The following is an 18421-nucleotide window of genomic DNA, read 5'->3' on the forward strand; positions in this document are numbered from 1 at the left end:
CCGCCGGGCGGGTCCTCCAGCCTGGTGCCACGCAGCCTCAGGTCCCTGCTGATCACTTGTCACGGCTTATTACGGGAACCCCGCCTCCGCTGTGGGTGCAGCCATCTTGTGTTACAGGAACCCCATCTCTGCTCTGGGTGCAGCCATCTTGTGACAGTGTGAGGGTTAACTTGCATATTACCTCTTCATTATATAGGATAGTAAACATTTAATCTGTAGTACTCTACATGGGCCAATTTGTTATTAATCCTCCTAGCAGCCCTATGAAATAAGTAGATTACACCCCCATTTTACAGGTGAGGACAGCAAGGCACCAACAGGTCACATGACTTGCCCTTCCCCCACAGCTTGACCAGGGCTGCACACAGCCTGTGAGCCTAACAATGCTGACGTCCAGCCTCTCATCTTTTCAATGGATGGTGTGGCAGTCAAAAGTGTGAGTGTATTCTTTCTAATGCATTTATTGTTTTTTATAGCAGACCGATGGGTCCCTCATTCATCTACTTATTTGGCAAAGATTTCTAGCACTTAACCATCTGCTGGGCAGGACTCTGCTGTTTAGTTTGCTCAGAAGATAGGGGTGTCCCAGTGGGTCTTGATAGCCAACAGCATTATTGAGATGAAGAACTCCCAGGGGGACATCACTTTCTGCTCAGAGGAGCAGACCTGTTTCCCTAGGGTCCACCTGTTTGTTAACTAATCTCACAGGACAGGTGTAGCAAATCAGAAAGTACAGGCATTAATTTACAATGAGGAATATTACTGCCTGGAAGTGGTTTGGTGAGCTTGGAGTGGGGGAGGGAAGGTTGGATGGTTTGACTGTTGAGTGCCATTGGAAAAGTCAACCGGTCATACCCTTTGTGTTACACATGCCATTGTTGCTGAGACCCCAGCCTCAAGGCCAAGGTCAGTGCTGCCAGAGCACTTGGAAGAGGTTTCACCTTTGTGGAATTTGTAGGAGCCTCCAGCATCCTGGCCCCTGCCCACCTCCACCCCCCCCACCCCTGCTTCAAGGGGAAGCTTTAGTTCTTTACATATGTTAACGCCGTCCACAACTCAGTGGGAACTGGGCGGCCTCTCTCTGGAACTTTGCATATCTATACTCCCATCTGGATGGGAGGCCTTTTCTGCTTTGGCTGAGGGACGCCTAGGGCAGAGCGGAGGCTGCGGGTTGATTCAGAGCGTGCAGCACTGGTAATCACCCGGGACTGTGTTCACGGTGAAGTCAAAGGCCTTTGGTCCCACTGGTTCCCTAGGCTCCTCTTGGCTGGGCTGCTCACTGCTCCAGGAAGGTAAGTCACCTATCACCTTGCAATTTCGTTGTTTACAACCTAAAATGTGTGGCACCAGAATAGAGCAGGTCCAGTCCTGTGTGCCGGGAGGACGGATGGAAGAGGGTTCAGGAGGGCCCCCGGAGGAGGGGCCCACTTCATCAGACACAAAATTGAGTCCACAGAGTTCCCTCACACGGAGCCTTCTGCCGTCAAGTGGACGACACAGTAGTTCTGAATTGAGGGGAGGGATGGCTGAGCCTGGGGTGGGACTGGATTGCGGAGGGAAGAGAGCTGTGCTCTCACATTGAATTCAAGGAGTCCTGTTCTGCTGTCAGACTGGTGCCCAGTCCTCTCTCTCTCCGAGTTCCTCCCTAAAGCAGCCAGTGTTCATTCCTCACCGAGGCTTGGACATGTGAACCTGAAAGGTGAGCCTCGGTGGAACCCTCAGCTCTGCAGGAACTGAGACAGGGCTCGCCCCCCTCCCCTCCCCTGTGGGTGGGTTTGAGATGCCCCTTCTCCCAGCCCTTCCCCGAAGCTGATGTAGCAGCCGGAGACCAGGAAGGCACACTCAGGGAGCGGGTGGCCCTTCCTTTACTGCTGTGGGCAGGCCCAGAAGCAGGGCTGGTAAGGCAGGATGGGACCCTGGCTGGGAGGGTCACCTCTGGCAGGTTGTCTCAGAACACTTGAGGCCCAGATCCCTCACCTGTACAATGGGGACAGTAGTACCCACCTCACACTGCTGTTGGCAGACAGATAGTCCACGAAGAGCGAGGAGTCTGGCACACCAGCGGTGGGTGCCAGCTTTGTGTGGCCTGAAGCTGATTTAGTTTGGGGGAGGGAGTTTTTAAGAAAAGAAATTGCAAATAGAAAATGAAGTGTAGCAGTAAGCATTTGTTTCAAATGATGAAAGAAAACAGTGTGTCATTAAAAAGCCGGCATCCCAAGCATCACAAAATCCCCCCCCAAAATAACCGAATATTATTATTAATCAGCTGTTTCATGTATGTCTGCATTACTATTCCCCTACATTTTTTGGGCTGTGTACTCTTTGCTCATTTCTTCATGTGACAGTGATTGTGGAATGCCATTTTCTCTCTAGAGAATAGCAAGATAATGCACTTATTCTTCTAGTATGATTGGTTGGGATTTGTTTTTTATTTCTGATAGTTTAGGAAAAAATTCTTTAGCTTCATAACTGGTTATTGATAATGTCATGTGCATTTTTAGAACTGTCAAATTTGGGGAAGCCTTTCTCAAGTTTCTTTCATATAAGGGTCAGGGCATGTTAAGGTGTTTTTTGTGTGTGTTCAGTGTCTAATCTAAGTATTGAAGGTGCTCATTCAACACATTTCTGGGGTCCTTCCCAGGGCCGTGGAAAGGGCCTGTGTGAGGGAGGGGGCTGAGGTTTACGCTTCAGTATTGCATGGCAAGTTTTCCCGTGAGTACTCAATAAACATTAACTGGGCTATATTTTATTGTATGTATTGACACTCGTCTTTTTAATTTTATACTTTTAGAATTGCTAAAGAATGTATTCTCATTGACACTAGATATCATCTTAAATTAGTTAAATTTGTGCAAGTCGGTCATTCAATATCCTTTGTTAACTACTTTGGTCAAACCTAGCCCGCATGGCTCTTTGGAAGCACTTGGGGACATAAAGCAGATAAAACACAGCTCCGCGTCTTCATGAAATAACTACTGCTAAACAAACACAAAACTCAGTGGAGTACATTTGAAGGGCTCATTGGCTTTATTAAACGATTCATGAATCGGGCAGCACCCCATCTAGCAACAGAAGGGAGCTCCCAGAAGCTGTACAAAGTGGAAGATTTTTTATAGGCAGAAAGTTACTAGCAAAAGAAAAGGAAGGATTGTTTTAGGCAAGGGCACCTTTGGGAGCAGGCAGGGGTCTTATCAGGCAGATTCCCTCACTTGTGGTGATAAGGAAAGTCCAGGTTGGTTTAGTCACATTCCTGGGAGGGGCTGGATTCTCATTCAGTCTCGGTGGGCTGTCCTGGGGGCAACGCACCTCCTCCTGGGCCCTGTTTCTTTATCTTTATCTCGGGCAGTGCAGGCAGTAACCGTGGCCATTATGACCATCTTCACCCCCTATCACCACCCTGTCTGGGGCTGAAGCACCTGGGGACATAAAGCTGGGACATTGTTCCTCCAGTTGCTGGTCAAGCTCTGAGACCTACATGTGAGTCATGTTCTAAACAGACCCATTAGCATTGGATTCTATAGTTAAATCCCATTCATCAATAATACTCTCTTTTTTTTTTATTGACTTGAGGGAGAGAGAGATAGATACATCAATGTGAGAGAGAAACACTGATCAATTGCCTCCCACATGCACCCCAAACAGGGATCAAACCGGCAACCTGGGAATGTGCCCTGACAGGGAATTGAACCTGCCACCTTTTGGTGTACAGGATGGTGCTCCAACCAACTGAGCCACACCTGCCAGGGCAAGAATATTCTGCTACTCTAGCCACCTTGACACATTAAGCCACACTTTTAAAGTGCACAATGATAATATTTAATTTCATATTTTTCACCCAAATATTTTTATTCTTATCAAGTCCAGCCATTAAATTTGTTGAAACATGGTTTTCTCTGTTTTGGACTGTTAAAGACTGCTCTGGCAGACTCCCCTGGGTAGGCAGTTAAGAAGTTGGATCTGCCAGTAACTCTGTGTGGGCATCTGTTGGGATGCTTCGGGTTGCAAGTGACAGAAAAGCCAATCCAGTGTCTAAACAACAGAGGAAATGTGTCGGCGGGTGCACCAAATCCTAGCTGGACCAACACCAGTCCAGGGCCTCTGGAGCTGGCGATGGGGTCACTTCCACCCACACCACAAGGCTGAGAAATGCTGAGTGTGTGTGTGTGTGTGTGGAGGGGGTGTTGGGAAGGGAGAGGAGAAGAGTAGACACTGGAGAGGAAACTACCAACACATTCTGATATGGGGTCCTAAGTCACTTCCCTGGGCCTCACCCGCCTCATTAAATTAGGCCTTTGTCCGACACCATCAGTAAAGTCCTTCCTACGGGTAACCTTTCAGATTTTCTTTTCCTTTTTATAGTATTTGGTTTTTGTAGTGAAGAAACAAACCTTTGCTGGCCAGTGTTGTCAAGCTAAGAATGGAATTGGTGAACAGATAGCTCTGTTGAGATCAGATGATGTCAGGGCAGTCAGCCTGCGTGCCTTTCTGCCTGCCCGTGAGTTGTAGATTTTGATCTAGAAAAATGAGCAATGGAGGATGTGAGGGAGGAGCCACGGACAGGCGAATAAAACCCGCTCGGACAGCGCACGTGGCCGGAAGGTCTGAGCTGGGCTTATTTTTCTTATCATAACCATTAGAGGTTCTGCTATGCTGCTGGTGTCGCCAAGACACCAAGAGAGGTTTGATGTGGTGTCTCAGGGAGCTGGTGTGGGCAGAAGCCAGAGCGGGACTCAGAAAGGCAGCGGAATCTGATCCCTGTGGACAGCTGAGGGTTTCTCGGGAATGAAACCACAGACCTCAGCTTTCTGCTTCGTCCACTTTTTACGGAGCCTTTGGCTAGTCTTGAGACGAAGAAATCTTTCAAGGAAGCATTTGGAGGGTGGGTCACGAGGGAACGGACTCCTTGGCCTTGGTACCCACATGGGTTTCGTTGTGCCATGGGCGTGAAGATGACATGGGTATTGGAGGTGGCGGTGAGCTGGGGGGGCCTGTCTCCTCTCCATGGCCAGCGCACGGGCTGTGGGAAGACTCGGGAGCACCCCTGGGGCACTGGGCTGCCTTCATAGGGGAGTTTTCTCCTCCTGTCCACTATATTTAGGGAAAAAGTTAATCACACTAGTAGTGTAGTCGGTATATTTCACTGTGGCAAATTTTTTAACATATTTATCGAGTTGACCAAGGTTGATCTGGGCCCTGACCTAATTCTCTATAATAAAGTTTTTGGAAAATAGTTCTAGTGTGGTGGTCAGTGGTGTTTCCGAACTGGCAGACAACCAGCTAACTCTGTGGGCAAAGTGTGAAAGAAATAGTTTGAAATTGTTTTCTAGTCCGATGTTTGCGCTTTGAAGGCATTAACTTGAAATGAAACCATAGATCTTTGTCCCTGTGGCTGTAGGATTGAGAAAGGGTTTCTTTGTTGGGTTGGGGGACAGTGGGGTGAGGATTGGAGACAGAGTAGATTGTTCTGTGGGCACCTTCATAGCTGCCTGTTCCTCCAGAGGGTCTGTCCAGATGGGAGGTGGTGGGGACAGGCTTGGAGTTCAGGCCTGGCCTCTGGAGTTGCCAACTGTCACGCGTTCCCCTCACCCCCCCAAATCTTTGTGTTTTACATTTCAGACAGAAACAGAGTGCTGGTGTGTGCCCATTGCCCTGGGTATTTGGGTATTTTGTAGATATGTTTGTCCCTTCAGTGAATAGTGTCCATTTCTGTGTGAGCATTTGGAGCTGAGCCTGGGGGAGTAGAGAGGGTGTCTACAGTTATTGGCCCATTTGAAACATGCTAAGTAAAAACCGAACATAGTCCTGGCTGGGTAGCTCAGTTGGTTAGAGTGTTGTCCTGATACACCATGGTTGCAGGTTTGATTCCCAGCCAGGGCACATGCAGGAATAAACTAATGAATGCATATATAAGTGGAACAACAAATTTCTCCCTCTCTCTCTTTTCTCTCAAATCAAGTAAAAAACAACAATACACAAATAAACCCAAAAAACTGACAAAGATGCCCAAGAGGTAGATTGTAAGCAGCAAATTTCATCTGCAATTTTGGAAATGAGTCTTGGGGGGCATCCTATATATAAAAGCGTAATATGCTAAGTGTTTGACCCATCGGTCGACTGTTCAGTGACCGCTCGACCAGTTGCTATGATATGCACTGATCATCAGGGGGCAGATGCTCCGACTGGTAGGTTAGCTTGCTGCTGGGGTCTGGCTGACCAGGACTGGGCCAGAGGGCTGGACATGCACTGGAGCCCTTCCTGGCCAGCCGGCCCCCATAGTTCCAATCAGGACTGGGCAAGACGGCCCTGATCGCCCTGATCACTGGCCAGGCTGAGGGACCCCACCTGAGCACGAATTCATGCACCGAGCCTCTAGTAAATAGGAGAGTGTAGTGATTAAGAGGGTGGGCTCTGCAGGCTGAAAGATGTGGGGTCTTAACTTTTCATTTCACCATGGCGAGCACCAATTGTCAACCCACTGGCAATGACTTCATCTCCTTAAGCCTTAGTGTCCTCATCTGTAAAAGAGGATGACAGCACCTGTGTCCTGGAGGATAACATGAATAATGCAGGGAAAGCCCTTGGCATGGTGCCCGGCACGGAGGAAGCCTTGGAGAGCTTTTGTTATGAATGCCTTGTGATTCTTCGGATTGAAGTAAATGGGGTACTCCGTGATCACTGCTTGGGCTGAACCTCTTCAGGCCAAACTGACATTACCTTTGATCATCTCCTCAAGAAAATGAGGAGAAGGATGGGATTAGGACCATCTCAAGACAAGCCGGGTGCCCCTCCCAGGAAGGGAGAGGCGGACTCTGTCCGTCAGGCACGTTACCAGGAAGGACCCCCTTGTGGCTCGGTCTCAAAGCAGTATTTTGTCCACACCCTCCACAGAGAGGGGACAGGGATCTGGTTGGTGGGAGTGCCGAGCAGCTGAGACTTACATGGGATGTCATTTTAGACTTGACCCTTCGTTTGGTTGGTGTTGGTTTTTACATGTTGATTGATCTCCCACACACACACACACACACACACACACCTCTATAAGCACTCTTGCACAGATAACCGAAAGAATGGCTATTTACTAGGTACAGAAATGTGTATTAAAAAAACATGCTAGCCCTCGCTAGTTTGCTCAGTGGATAGAGCATCAGCCTGCGAATGAAGGATCCGGGGTTCGATTCCGGTCAGGGGCACATGCCCAGGTTGCAGGCTCAGTCTCCACTAGGGGGCGTGCAGGAGGCAGCCGCTCAATGATTCTCATCATTGATGTTTCTATCTCTCCCCATCCCTTCCTCTCTCTGAAATCAACAAAAATATATTAAAAAAATACAAAAAACCATGCTAAACAGGTGAAGACCAACCAGATTGCTGTTGGTAGGTGGCAAAGCACTGTGCTATAAATATTGCAGGACTCCTCTTTCTCCGCTCAGAGGAAAAATTGCTTTGCATTTCAGACACAGAGAGAGCTGGACAAGTCTTTCCCTCGTGTGCGAGACGCTGAGAGCAACGTGGAAGGTTTTCCTTAAATGGAGCCAGCGCTTGGCCCGTCTCATGTTGAAGTTAAAGCCCTCCATGCTTTATTTCTCATGTTAGGCAAGAATCCCAGGCTCAAGACCACTCACCCCCCCCAACTCCTCCCACCCCCACCCCCACCCCCCTAATCTCGAGGTGTGTACTGGGCACAACTCAGCCTGAGACCTTTCTGCTTTCACTTTTGGTTACTCAGAACCTCCATCTGGCGGTTTCTGAACATGAGTGTTTTCTGCGGCTTTTCTGTGGCTCCTTTTCAAAACATTCAAAGCAGTTTTAAAAGACACAATGTTCAGCGATCTGACCAAGAGCGAATGTAAGTACTTATTCGGGAACTATTTTTAAGAAGAAGAAAAAAAATCTATCAGATTTGAAAGTCTTAATTCTCACTGTATCTTGGAAACAGATAAAATAAAGGTTTGAAAAACAGGGGACTTGTTCCCTACAGTCCCAGTGCTTTTAGGAGTGGCAGTCGTAGCAAATAGCACAGTGTATAGAAACAGAAGAGCTAAGCTTCTTTATTTAATATTAAACAGGAAACGGCAAGTGTCGGCAGCAAATGGTGGTGGGTTTTCAACAAACCTGCTGCTGGGCTCGTCTGTGCCGACAAGCCCAACGGAGACACTTCTCTTTTTATTCCGTTAACGCTCGTGCGTGTTCACGAAAATCTTAATGAAAACATGAGCAGGGGAAGCAGGTTCTGTATTGCAAGGTTTGGAAGCAACACGTTTTCCACTGGAACCGAAAGGAAATTTGGAAGCAAATTGCAAACCTCTCCGAGAGAGGAAAATGCCTTGCACTTTTGTTTCGCCTTTGTCCGGCGCCGCCACTCAGCCGACACGTGTGTCTGAATATTCTTTCCGAAGACCTGGGCTTCGTGTTAAGGTCAGCCTTCAATTTCTAGAGAATATCATTTGCTGCTATTTTTAGAGCATCATGATTGCTCGTAATAACTAATGGAAAAGGAAAAAAAAAAAAACCCTCCACAGAGAAATAAATGTGTAACAGCTGTGTCTGCTTAAACTTGATTAAAGGCAGTAAAAAAAAAGTAAACAGAAGAGTGAGTGTGACAATAGACCGGGGAGAGACAAGGATCCCTCTCATTGTGAGAAGTTTTACAGACATAACTCGTCCCTCTTTGGAGGAGGCCGCCGTTGTCTGTGTTTAAAGTTTACTTTACTGTTTGTCTTGAGTGGGATCAGTGTTGTAGTGAATAATTTATAGCCAGCATGAATGAGCTCATTAGTCACCTTTTCAGACTTTAAATGAGTTTTGTGGTTGTCATTACTCGAGCCTTCTGTTCAGCCGCCGAGCAAAATGACAGTTTGGCAGTTGGCTGCCTTGTTGTGGGCAGCCTGCTCCGCTCCAGGTCTGCGTGGCTTTTGTATTTCATTGAAGGTCCCCCCCCCCCCTTTTCTGTCCCCCTGCGGGTCCAGGGATGCTCACATTGCACAAGCCTTTTGCACCCCATGTTTAAATGAGAAGTTTTTCGGGCATTAAAAAAAAATCTTTCAGTTGCGTCTGCCGGAGAGAATAAAGTGGACGGAGTGAGCTTTTTCAGCAACTGCTGGGTATTATGCCCTTTGTTTGATATTCAACTTACTCAAAAGCAGCGAGCTGGGGAGTGTGGCTGAGCGGGCTGAACCAGGCTCTCACATGGTGGCAGGCATTTCAGACAAGGGGATGGCATTGGGGTTTGGAGGGAGAAGTCTGTGTCGGAGTGGACTTGCATTGTTACTGTCCTGGACATCCATGTAATGTGAGTGTGTGTGGATGAAGAAATTTACTCCAGCCAATCTGCCCGGATAGATTTCCTGGCCAAAGAAAACCTACAGAGGGGTTGACAAGATGATTTTTCAGGACCCCAGCCGACTCAGGGGTCCAGATCATTGAGAATGGCCATTCTTTCCCCCCTCTAGGTCTTCCCAGTCCAAATCAATCAGAGGCAACAAAATGTTGCAGCTGCCTGCTCACCAGGCCCTTGGAGACTTGCCTGGGAGGCTGGTAGGTGGGAAGACGAGCCTGGGCATGACACTAGCAGGTGGCATATCTTTGGAACTGATGTCATGAGGTTCATCCTTCCCTTTTAACGGGGCCTGGGCAGCTCCGAGAGCTCTCACATCCGCTCTGCAGGATGCAGGCATGCCCACCTTGGCCCTTGGGCAGCCTCTGCTGGCACTCCCGGTGCATGGATGCTTGCCGGGGGCATCTCAGCCAACCGCCTGGACCCCCTGTTCTGAGGGCTCTTTCACGTTTGCTGTGAGCAACAGGCACTAGCGGCTGCCTGCTGTCCCCAACGTGGGCAGCACCCCCTTCCGGGATCCATATTGTTAGACAGCTGGCCTAGCACTGTGTGAGGCATGTAGAAAAGATGCTCAATATTCCTCCGTGGAAAACATGCCAACTTAAAAAGGACGCCTGGTTGTTTGGGGGCCAAAACGTTGAAGCCAGTCAGAGTCACATGTCTGGGTACAGAGAAATGAGGTGGTGGCTTGCACCTACAGAAAGACAGCAATCCACCTGGCTACTTCCTTTCCAGCCCCCACACTCTGAGACAGGGGGCTCACATGCACTCATGCCTGCACCTGAGTCACAGCATTAAATTTAGGCACAAGAGATGCTGGTTTTGGGAGGAGTGGGGTTTCAAGACCAAGTGTTGGTGAACGTCACTACCCAACAGAGGAAAAACCCTTCAGGTTTGGCTGTTGTAAGAAGTTGAATAAGTGGCTAATGTCTCCAAAAGAATTTGGTACGGCAGGGAAATAGGTGGGTGATATTTTAATCTATGTACTGTTTCCTAGAGTTCATCAAATTGGGGGCTTTCACTTTCTTTTAAAGAGGCGAACTGATTGTTTTCTTTCAGATCCCTCTGAAAAAGAACGAGCAGGGAAGTCATTCCGTGGCCTGGCTAAGACTCTGGCCGCTGAGACCCATGTGACCGTGGTACTTGGTGTACTCACTGAAGGGAGGACAACAGTAAAAGCTCTGACAAACTCCAGAGGAGGGAAAGGTTGACCATGCCACTTTTCTTTGAATCTGAACAGTTATTAGAGACCAGATTGGGAGAGGGATGAAGAGAAGCATTTTATTTTCCCATTAAGTGATCCATATTTCTTAAAATTGATTTTTAGAGAGAGGAAGGGAGAAGGAGAGAGAGAGAGAAACATCAATGTGATAAGGAAACATCCATAGGCTGCCTCCTACAAGCCCGGTGCTAGGGATTGAGCTCACAATCTGGGCCTATGCCCTGACCGGGAATTGAACTGGCAACCTTTTGGTGCGCAGGACGATGCCCAATCGACTGAGCCACACCAGCCAGGGCAAAATCCATATTTTTTATTACTACTGTGTCATATGCCATGAGCAAGAGAGAAATACAAGACAGGGTCCTTGCCTCTCGAGGCACTTACAGTCTGTTTGACACTCAGTCTCTGGATGATTTATTTTTTATTAGAAAGATACACTATACCATATTGATTATGACATAGAAGCTGAATTTTGTGTTTTGGTTTGTTTTTGCAAGTAGGACCCTTTCATTCAGTTTAAAAGTCCTCTTTTCCATCCTCCTTCTTTATTTCCTGGTCACGGTTTTTCCTCCCTGGAGCTCCACTGCTCCTGTCCTTCATGTCCTTGAGCCCCCAGGAAGTTCTCTGAGAGGCCAGATGCTCTGGATTGACCTGAACTTCCCTTGGTTACTGCCTGGAATGCGGCTCCAAACCCAGACAGTGTGCATTCAAGTCCCAGCCCCATCACTTACCAACTGTGTGCCCGTGGACAGGGGGCTAAATCCCTCAGGTTCCTCACGTAAAACATGGGCGTAATAATACATCACACGGTTAACACAAGGCTGAAACGAGTGAAGCCTTAGCCTACTGACTGGCACTGCTCTTTAAGTGTCGTTAAAAACCGTTGATCTCATTCGTCACAGATCCCCTGTTCGCAAATTTGCAAACTTGCTGAAATTTATTTCAACCCCCAAATCAATGCTCGCGGTGCTTTCATGGTCATGTGGACATGTGTAGAGTGACAAAAATCTGAGTTGCCCAATTCATACACATTCCCGGCTGAAGTTGAGCAAAGCGATGACCTGGCTTCTTGTTTCAGCTCTCACACTGTAAATTGGTGTCCTTTTTTTATTTTATTTATCTTTATTGTTAAAAGTATTACAGATGTCCCCCTTTTCCCCCCCGTGACCCCTCCCTCCACCCAGCTCTCCCCGCTTCAGGAACAGGTGTCCTTTCTGTGGCCTGTTTAGTCCGTGTTTTGTTGGTGGTGTTACTGTTTACAATGGCCCCTCCCTGCCCCCCCTCGTAGCACTAAAGTGTTGTTCAGAGTTCTAAGCATGCCCAGGTGGACGGCCTTGTGGGGAAATACATGAGTTAGGTGAGCTTTGTTTGGGTGTGAGTTAATAGTGCTGCTGGCTGCAAGTTCAGTGTTAAAGCCTCCACATTTTGTGTTAAATAAGGTGTCTTTAAATGGAAACAGAGAAAATACAGTTGTGTATTGATCAGTTCACGGAAATGTGACTGCTGCTCGGGAACCTAACCCTGTATTTCCTCTAGGAGCCATGGCTCAGTCCTGGCTAATTCATTGTATACAGAGGCCCTAGAACACAGCTACCACGAATAACAAGACTTGGCTGGAGATGATGGGGTCCAAGAGCTCAGAGTGGGAGCCTCTTGCGGGGTAGGGAGGGCAGGAGGAGCAGAAATAGTTCTGGCCAGCCCTAGCTGGTTTGGCTTAATGGATAGAACGTCAGCCTGTGGACCAAAGGGTCCCAGGTTCAATTCCGGTCAAGGGCACTTACCTTGGTTGCATGCTCTTCCCTGGCCCGGGCCCAGGGTCTGTGCAGGAGACAACCAATCGATGTGTTTCTCTCACATCGAATTTTCTCTGTCTTTTCCTCTCTCTTCCACTCTCCCTAAAAATCAATGGAAAAATAGCCTCGGGTGAGGATTAACAACAACAAAAAAGAAATCATTCTGGCCACGTGCAGTGCCTCAAGCTGGGCACAGACTTTCCTATCAGATTTGAAAAAAGGTAAAATGGAACCATACTTGACCTCTTATAAGCATACGTTGTTACAGAAGAGCAATCTGGAAATAGAGAGTAAATGTCCCCCTCCCCTCCCCCCAAATTCTTAATTCAGGAGCATCTCCTCTCACCCTTGTACCTATAGACGAGTTTGTAGAGAACGTTTGATACTCAGAACCTATAAATCGAAAGCCTTCCTGCAACCAGACAACAGACCCCACGCGCAGGGTATAATATTGGCCATACTTAGCAATTCCCGTATGCTCGGAGCACCAGCCTTTTCAGAAAGGGGTCATTTTGTCCCTTCAGATTGAAAAGATCACCAAATGCTTCCATTTGGTGAAAAGGCTTTGATAACATATTTATTTCCCCCCAAACGCTTACTTTGTGAAATGTTTGCAAATTGTGTCACACGCACAGTCTTTGAGAATATGAAAGTGATTCAGGAAAGGGAGAGCGTCACTTAAACGGCTGGAAAATGCGACAGAAGGGGACACGGACGCTAGGGCACGGTGGCCATGTAATAATATGCCTCTAGCCTCTTATTTCTGCGATTTCCAGGTTTTCACCCTCTTAAACAATGTCCCAGCCAACAGCCTCCTAAATACATTGTTGCGCCTTTCAGGGCATTCATTCAGCACATGTTGAGCACAGGCTCTGGGGTAAGCGCTGTATGCATTGCTGAATAGAACAGGCGTGTGTCCTGCTTTTGTGGAGCTTGCTGCCTCGTGGGGGTAGGCAGTCTGGTGGGGAAGTTAACTGGAATGAATTCCTAGAAGTTGGGAGTGTAGTGTCAATGGCTATGCTTTTACGTTTTGATTCATTTTGTCAGAGGACCCCGTTGAAGGGTTGTACCGAGTCCCAGAGCTCCCGACAACCCACACCAGTGTTTGGTTCTTCTTTTTAAGTCTGTGCCAATCTGATAGATGAAATGAGCGATCATAATTGCAATTTGCATCTTTTTGTTTTGACTTAAATTGAGCATCTTTTCATGGGTGTATTGCCATTTTTGTTCCTCCTTTTGTGGATTTGCCTTTTTATCGTTAGGGGGATCATTTTTTTCCCCTCGGTTGAGCTGTAAAGGTTATAAATTTAAAATATTCACCCTTTTCATAGGCATGGCAACTGTTTCCTCACTTTTGGTTAACCTGGCTTAGGACTGCTGGTACTACAGACACATTCTAAATTGTTGTGCAGCCAAATATGTCAATAATTTTTCCTTCGATTTACTTATTTAACAAAAATAGTGCTAAGTGCCAGGGCATTGTGGTATGTATTTTACCAATATTATTTAAACTTCATCACAACCCTATGAAATGGGTATGGCTCTTAATCTCCCTCCCCTGCCCCTTTTTTAAGATGAAGAAACTAGTTAGAAAGAAGTTAAGTACCTTGACTAATGTTACCCAGCTAGTCAGTGGCAGAGAATGTGAACCTAGTCCAGGTCCTGACGCTAGCCACTATGCTACGCCGTCTCTGGCCGTTGGCATTAGGCTCTGTGTGTATGTTTGTAGTTGCTTCGTAAATGCTCACTGAGTCTCCCCAATCCTTCAGGGCAAGTGCCACGGCTTTTATTTCTCCTGGTTCCTTCCGAGTCCCCTCCACGCACTAACTGGGCAGGGAGTACCTAGATATTTCATAAATACTTGTTGATGGAATGAATTGACTTCATCTGGATTCTGGATCATCGGCTCGCACTTGTGTTTATGCTCAAAGAGGAGTTGACAGGTTCTATATTTCCCTTTTGCCTCCGGCAGGCGACTTGATAAGCGCAGGTTTGGCTGGGCACCTGAGCTCATGCACTTCACTCCACTGGTTCAGCTGTACTTTCCCTTCCCACACACCCCTCCTTCCCTCTTCAAATAAACTTCCTGGCTCTATTCCCTGCTGGAGAAATCTAATAAGCCTTTTCCCAGGCGCCACCCTTCAGGACCTGTCACGCAAACACCAAGAATGCACGAGAGGAAAACCCCGAGAGAGGAGGACCAGAAACTCCAAGTGATGCTTGGCCGAGTCTTGGAACTCGCCAGGAGGCGGAGGGGCTTCCAGCTGTGGTGCTGGGTCTCTCCTGCACTGAAGAGAAGGAAGTCAGGAGCTTTTTTAATCATTACAAAGTGCATTCTCATGTTAGCTCAGAGACTCTTCGTCAACCCACGATGGAGTTATCTTTGACCATCATCTCTCCCTCCCTTTCTTCTCATGTTCAAGCATTGGACAGATTCTCTTGGTTCTTCCTTTGAATGTTCTTGTGCATTCATTTTTTCCAGTCTCCCTGGCTAGTCTCTAATTCATTGGGTCTCAGAGTATAGTCCAGTGATGGCGAACCTTTTGAGCTCGGTGTGTCAGCATTTTGAAAAACCCTAACTTAACTCTGGTGCTGTGTCACATATAGAAATTTTTTGATATTTGCAACCATAGTAAAACAAAGACTTATATTTTTGATATTTATTTTATATATTTAAATGCCATTTAACAAAGAAAAATCAACCAAAAAAATGAGTTCACGCGTCACCTCTGACAAGTGTGTCATAGGTTCGCCATCACTGGTATAGTCCCTGGACCAGCAGAGGCAGCCATCATCTGGGAGCTTGTTAGGGATGTGAATTCTCAGGGCCCAGCCCAGACCTACTGAATCAGAAACGCTGGGGTTGGGGACCAGCAAGCTGTATTTTAATTGCCCTACAGGTAATTCTGATGCACACTCAAGTTTGAGAATCCCTGCTCTCGAATGCACCCTCCTTTCTTTATGAAAACATTATAAATGTAATGGGTGCTCATGGTAGAAAAGTTGGAAACAAGACAAGGATGAACGAAGCAGGCAAACATCTTACCCCATAATTCTACCACTTAGAGGGAACCACTGTTTTAATATTTTAGCATTTTCTCGAATTAAAAAAAATATGTTAAAAATAAATAATCTTTATTCCCTTTTGTATGGGTTCTGCAGTGCTTTCTGAGTGGTTCTGCCTGTTTTGGGTCTTTGTTTTCTCCTTTCCTCCTCCAGAATTTGTCCCGGGCCCATGGTCCCTTCCACTTTCTTTCCCATCCCCCTCCTTCAAATTGACATATACTTGACACAGGACACTGTGTGTAAGTTTAAGGTGCATAGCCTATTGATTTGGTATGTTTATATTGCAATATGATTGCCATCATAGCTTAGCTAACTCCTTTATCATGTCACATAATTTTTTCTAGTGTTCGGAACAATAAAGAGCTAGATATCCTCTTTCCAAAGTCATCTCCCTCCCCTCCCTAGTTCCACCATGCCCCCTGCCTCAGCTATTTGGAGGGGGTGGACAGAAGGGATTAGTCACCTGACTCAGGCTAAGCCAATCAGATGATTTCTCTGAGAATTTGAGCTCTTGTGGAAGACTGAGGCAGTCTGAAGGTGGTGGATTCTAAAGTCAGAAGGTCCTCTGGTAAGCAAGCAGAGGAAGCCAGCCTGCAGGGAGGAGTGTGGAGCAGCTCTGTAGAGGGAAGCAGTAAAGATAATATGGAAAGAGAGAGATGGAGACAAAAATTACCTGATGATGACTTTTCAGTTCTGCACAGCCCAGCTGTGCTGCTTGCCCTGGGCTGACCCAAGTCTCCTCTTACTTACCCGTCTTCCCAGGCCTGCCTCAGATTCCTCCTCATATTTGAAAGTCCCTCAGGCCTTCCCACCAGCAGCAAATGCTCTCACTGCTCATCTATTCAGTTGTTACTGCCTGGAGCAGGATCACCGGGCTTTACACTGAACCATTCCATAAATAATCATATTGGCCACATAATCAGCGATGGGGGAGGGGCTTTAATGTTCCAGGGCAGAGAAGCATGTTGGAGAAGAAGGCACAAAACATGAGGGGGAGAGGAATTCCTCTCCCGGCTGGAGTCTGGGTGCTCACTCTTCATCCCATCCCCAGATGGGGCTGCAGAATGGTCCCATCCAGTCCTCAGTCAGGAAATAAGGGTTGCCCACAGCGAGTTCTGGGGCACACATATAATTCTACTGTCAAAGGTGTTTTTAAACAGTTCCACTTGTTTCTTTGAGGTTTCGAAGGATCTAAGGCACAAGGGTACTTTTTGAAAGTTCAAGAGGGGAGTTAAGGAGGTTGTTCCTAAATGAATTTGGCCCCTGCACCCTTTTGTCATTGAGCATGTCCCCGAGCCAGGATTCTATGGAATTACAAGGTAAAAAAGTCACACTACGCCTGCCTTTGGCTTTCAGTAAAGGGCTCGATCCCCCATTTAAGACAGACAGACTGGCAGGCAGGCAGGCAGACAGACATGTGTACTCTGCCCTCCAAATCAGGCCTGGCTGGTCCACACTTCAGGCCACATTTGTAATAGCAGAGAGAGAACTTAAGAAATATGCTTGAGAATGGGAGAAACAAACCAAAAACAAAAAACAAACACCACCCAGAAGAAGAAGGCGAGCTAATAAAAGGCAGCTTACGTCACCACACTCCACCCTCTGCTTATGGCTTCCCCTGGCCCAAGGCTTGCTCATCTTTTAAGTTTTTGTTCACCTGGGATGGCTTGTTCAGTCACTGGAGGCTAACAGCTTGCACGGAAAGAATGACACGTGCAGTAACCTTCAGATCACATCCTCTCAGTCTGAACTCTGAGAAAGAAGGAACGTGCTGGGGTGGAAATAACATGCCACCTCTACTTAATGTAAGAGATTTCTAGCTATGGTGTGAGTGTGGTTGGGCGTTGGGGGGCCTGTCCTGGCTGGTAAGGTGTGAGGACAAAGGTCTCTCCCCTTGGCTCCTTTGATGGGAGATTCAGCTCTCCACTGATATGCTGATGAGGGGTGGGACCTGCACTAGGCTGAGCTCCTGTCCTGGCTTTGTTACCAGTTCTGACTTCAGAGATGATCTAGTTTGTTTCTCTGACCTCATACCTTTGCTTCCTGGCTCAGGGTAGGTCACATCCAGTGCTCAGTAAGGAACGGGGTGGGGCTGATGAACTCCGGCTGCCCTTCGGCCTCCACCTCTGAATCATCTTGTGGTTGAGATTTGCCATGGTACTTGGTAAGTAAGGAGGCCTGTGGTGAGAGTCCTTGCTGAAGACTTGCCACCCACCATCTTAAGGGGAATGACTCTTAGATTAACTGGGGGTTCTTTCTTTTTTGAAATAAGAAAACGACAATAAAAACCTTCCGACACCCTGTGGGACTTATCTCCCCCTTTAGCTAGGTTATAAAGTACTGCAAGCTGGAGAGGTTTCTGAGGGAGGTCACTGGGGCCTTCTTACTGGTGGTTCTGCAGTTTCCAGATCGCTCCCTCCGGTCGGGTTCAGGTCGGGGTGTCAGGAGTGACCTGGACTTCTCTTATGTGTTGCAACCTGCTGATTTGGCTGCGTGGGAGAGTTGTGCAAACATATTTTTATTTATGTCACCACCAGGGTGTCCTGTAGGACTCTCCTCTCCACGGCTGCTACTAGGTGTGACTTTAGCAGCTGGTGGCCATGCTTTAGGGAGGGACCTAAAGACTTGGAGTGGTTGCTGAGCTATTTGCTGGGGGCCCCTGTGAATTGTTGGGCTCTTGAGAACTCAAAATATGAAGGAGAGGAAGCTTTTTGCTGGAGGTTTAGAAGTGGGTCGGGCGTTGGGCACAACCCACTGGAGAGGCTCTACTGGCGCGACCTTTAGGATGGGGCTCTTGCGCTGTAATCCGTAATGGCCACCCTCCCTCCCTTGGCAGACAGGCGTCTGCACTCGACCAGGGGAGCGGCCACCTGGGCCTGAGACTGCGGTGCCTTTGTGCCTTTTCTCTCGGGGCACGAGGTGGGCGCTGGGGGAGCTCTGGGGAAGGCCCTGGGAGTCCTGCCAGGACGCCTTAGTTGGGGAGAAGTGGAATCTCTTCTCCCCCTTGCC

General features: G+C 47.7%; 1 protein-coding gene across 3 annotated transcripts in view; it reads left to right on the forward strand.

Annotated features, from left to right (window-relative positions):
* LOC139009746 (forkhead box protein N3) overlaps positions 1-18421 on the forward strand; it is a 237760-nt gene that overhangs the window by 169944 nt on the left and 49395 nt on the right. The window contains exon 1 of one of the 3 annotated variants that reach the window (XM_070413873.1): positions 7793-7843. The exons of the other annotated variants lie outside the window; for them this stretch is intronic. The gene's annotated coding sequence lies outside the window, so the exon portion shown is untranslated. Of the gene's footprint in view, positions 1-7792; positions 7844-18421 lie in introns of those variants that run through there. 3 annotated transcript variants of the gene reach the window in all.

This window comes from Myotis yumanensis, unplaced genomic scaffold (genome assembly GCF_028538775.1).
Source record: "Myotis yumanensis isolate MYYU_CA2020_CCGP unplaced genomic scaffold, mMyoYum1.0.hap1 SCAF_1, whole genome shotgun sequence".
Classification (NCBI taxonomy): domain Eukaryota; kingdom Metazoa; phylum Chordata; class Mammalia; order Chiroptera; family Vespertilionidae; genus Myotis; species Myotis yumanensis.